The sequence below is a fragment of the Muntiacus reevesi genome, chromosome 2 (assembly GCF_963930625.1).
Source record: "Muntiacus reevesi chromosome 2, mMunRee1.1, whole genome shotgun sequence".
Lineage (NCBI taxonomy): Eukaryota > Metazoa > Chordata > Mammalia > Artiodactyla > Cervidae > Muntiacus > Muntiacus reevesi.
Window position 1 is genome coordinate 41014562 of NC_089250.1, and position 4065 is coordinate 41018626.

The 4065-nt window shown below is 50.6% G+C and overlaps 1 pseudogene; it reads left to right on the forward strand.

Moving 5' to 3' along the window:
* Nucleotides 1–2117: 2117 nt before the first annotated feature.
* LOC136157841 (transcriptional adapter 1-like) lies at nt 2118–2957 on the forward strand (annotated as a pseudogene).
* Nucleotides 2958–4065: the final 1108 nt, after the last annotated feature.

A 4065-nucleotide genomic window follows, 5' to 3' on the forward strand; every position in this document is an offset into this window, starting at 1 on the left:
AATTTGTAAAGTGCTTAGACCTGTACCTGGCCTTTCTCTTTTACTTTCTCCCCTCTCTTTCTTTCTTCTTTCCTTCCTACCTTCTGTTTCTCCTCTCCTTCTTCCTATTGCCTATCTATCTAGCTATCTCTAATATTTCCATTTTTTTCTTCATCCATCTACAGCCAGTTAAAAAAAAAAAGAAAGGAAGACCTGCAAAATTCTCTTAAATATCTTTAATGCGTCTCCCTCACCTCCACTGCCATAGCTATAAGGAAACCTCTGGGTTTCTCATGCCTGAATTTCCTTTGAATTACTGTTCTGCTCCGACCAGACTCCACACTTCCTGTCTTTTTCCCTCCAACCCACTGCAGCAAAGCAGATGGTGATTCTCCACTTAGAGCTCTTACTGGCCCCTAACTGCCCTCCAGTTAGTAGATGACATGACATGTAACTCTGTGGCCTTTCCCCTGATGCTCCCCGTAAGCAACGGGCTCTGGCCTGGCCTCTGGAGAGAGAGTCTGGGCTGCACTCTACCTGGAGTAGCATTGCCATTCTGCGTGTACCTGTCCTGGGTCTCTTTTCAGTCCTTTGGGAGGCAGACTTCCTGTGGTTTCACTTGATAGGTTCTGAATACAGTAATGCTTTGGAAAGAGATTGGAAGCTAGAGGGAAGAAACTGATGGGCCATGGCAGAGGCTGGCCTCAGAAGGAAAGAACTGGGCCAGGTGCAGTGTGACCATCACAGGCACCAGAAGGAAGCTCACAGCCTGTGGGCTGAGGGGGCTCATCTTTTTTGGATCTAGTGTGGGTTGGGGGCGGGTCTTTGCTCCGGGAGATGTTCAGGACAGCCTGAGTGTCCAGCCAGTTCCCTGTGGCTGCATACGGAGCCACCCCACAACTTAGTGGCCTAAAACAACACAAGGCATTTCTCCTGCATCTGCAGTTGTGGAGTAGTCCCTCTGCTGAATCCCCTGGGTCCACTGGTGTGACTGCTGAGCTGGAGGGTAGAGTGGAGGGTGGGCCTGGCAGCGACAGCTGGGACTGTCTTTCCACGAATTCTCTCATCCTCAAGGAGGACGGACCATTAGTCTCCACGTCAAGAAACATCCTCAGAGCACAAGCTCCAGTGGGCAGGCCTGGCCCCAGCCCCAGGAGCACATGTTCCCTGATGTCTCATTGGCTGAAGCAGGTCATGGCCCAGCCCAGGGTCAGGGTGGGCAGGGCTCCAAGGGTGTGGGCAAGCCCAGGCCTGATGCCTTGGGGACTGTTCAGGTGGCAGGTGACAGCAACCTGCCACCCTACATGGAATCCAGAGTCCTGAACCCTGAGCCTCCGGTTGCTGCTTTAAACACTGTTATTTGGGTGAAATTAGGATTCCCCTGATGGGTATGGTGTCCTTGAGCACAGAGTCAGGGTGCAGAAGAAAGAAGTGGAAGCCAGGAGTCAGGGGGCCTAAGTGCAGCCTGTGTCCACCCTCACTCATCACACGATCTGGTCAAACCGCTCCAGCCCCAGTGGATTGGAAAGTAGACAGACAAGCAGAGTTGGGGTGAGCCAGCTGGGAACCTCACCAGCCCTGTGTCTCCCCTGCACCAGGCCACGCACCTGAAAATGGATTCTACCTTCTTCAAGTCTTCTGTGTTTTCTGACCTAAAAAAATAATCATTTGGACTTCCCTGGTGGTCCAGTGCCTAAGACTCTGCCCTCCCAATGCAGGGGGCCCAGGTTCAATCTCTGGTCAGGGGACTAGATCCCACATGCCGCAACTAAAGATCCCACATCCTGCAACTAAGACTCAGCGCAGCCAAATAAATTAAATACTGAAAAAAAAAAAAAAAAACACTCAGTGACTGCCGGCCTTTGGCCTTTATTTCCCAGTATTTAGTTTTAGGTTTAAGGCAGGGTTTCAGCGTGAGAGCTGGGGTCCCCCTCCTTACCTGGCCAATGTACTGTCACAAAGCAATGTTGGGGCTTGCCCTGTTTTGGAGGGAGTAGTCCCTGGCAGTCAGGACTCACTTGCTGTGCTTTGCACACACCGTTAGGATCACTTTATCCAGGACCCAAGAAGATAAGGGCATCAGTCAGGAAGCATTTAAAGCTCTGTTTCCAGGAGGTCGGGCTGATACGTGGGGAGAAATGGCGACCTTTGTGAGCGAGCTGGAGGCAGCGAAGAAGAACTTGAGCGAGGCCCTGGGGGACAACGTGAAACAAGGGTGCTGGATCTTTACCCTGGACAGGGGGTTCTGCAGCCAAACCTGGAAAACCAAAGGGAAAGAAAAAGCTTTCTTCTGTTCGTCAGAAATTCGATCATAGATTCCAGCCTCAAAATCCGCTCTCAGGAGCCCAGCAGTTTGTGGCAAAGGATCCCCAGGATGACGATGACTTGAAACTTTGTCCCCACAAAATGATGCTTCCTACTCAGGGTCAGCTTGAAGGGAGAATGACAGTGACTGCTTACGAGCACGGGCTGGACAATGTCACCGAGGAGGCTGTCTCAGCTGTGGTCTACGCGGTGGAGAATCACCTTAAAGATATACTGACATCAGTTGTGTCAAGAAGGAAAGCTTACCGATTACCTGATGGTCATTTTAAATATGCCTTTGGTAGTAATGTGACTCCACAGCCATACCTCAAGAATAGTGTAGTAGCTTATAACAGCTTAATAGAAAGCCTGCCAGCCTTCTCTGCTCCTTGTAGCCAGCGTCCCACCCGCCCCCTGATGATGCTGAGCAGCAGGCGGCGTTACTGCTGGCGTGTTCTGGGGACACACTGCCCGTGTCTCTGCCTCCAGTGAACATGTACGACCTTTTTGAAGCTTTGCAGGTACACAGGGAAGTCATTCCTACCCACAGCATATATGCTCTCAACATTGAAAGGATCATTATGAAACTCTGGCATCCAAATCACGAACAGCTGCAGCAAGACAAAGTCCATCGCCAGCGCTTGGCAGCCAAGGAGGGGTTTTTGTTCTGCTGAATTAGGATTTGACGGTGTGGGACCCTCAGCAAATTCGTTGATTATTGAATTGAATGTTTTGGGGATTCACATTTCAAGACTTAAGTGTATAGTGTACATATAATCTTTCCTATGGAAATGAGACAGTACATTTTGTGTTGCTACTGTGACGCCATTAATATAAATCTGATTTTGATAATGACCCATTTAAAAAAAAAAAAAAAGCTCTGTTTCCAGCCTTTAATGTAACCATCCTGATTACTTATCGGGGAGTGTGAGTTGTTATGGGGGGCCAGGGAAAGAGAAGCCCATAGATGACTCAATGTAGAATGTGGGCTGAATCATGTATTCGTGTTTTGCACAGCAAGAGCCTCACATCTTAGGGCTTCTCCCATGGCTCAGTGGTAAAGAATCTGCCTACAATGCAGGAGACATCGGTTCGACCCCTGGGTTGGGAAGATCCCCTGGAGGAGGGCACGACCACACACTCCGGTGTTCTTGCCTGGAGAATCCTATGGACAGAGGAGCCTGGTGGGCTACAGTTCATGGGGTCACAAAAAACCAGACAGGACTGAAGCAACTTAGCACGTACACAACCTCACAGCTCAGGGGTTTACAGCCACATGCTTCCTCACAGGCTAACGCGTTCTCTGCCTGCGGGACTCGTGTCTTCATGGCGTGGCCGAGCGCAGGGGGCAGGAGTTGTTGGGTTCAGCCTCTTCTCATTGGGGCTTTGAGTCAAGCAGGAGGACCAGTCACATCACACATTCACCTGTCTCAGCCGCTCACATCCAGTTGGCCCAAAGGCAATGGCGTGGGGCTTATGTCTGCATTGTCTAGAGGGAGGGGCTTACTCTGCGCAGAGGGCATGGATGTGTATTTCAGCCAGGGAGGCAACTGTCCATTAATCCTATCACCCCCACTGCATCCTGGAGAAATGCCTTTCCCTGGAACGGTTGTGTCAGTGCATTCCTGTTTCCAAGAAACTATGACCTCACAGAGGCTGAACGTCTATTAATATTAGCAGGTTGTTTTCCTCCCCACCCTCCTCTCTGCCTGACCCCAGCAAGTCTGGGAAGTCACAGCTCCTAAATGGGCCCCCCTGAGGTGGCAACTTCTCTTCCCAGGG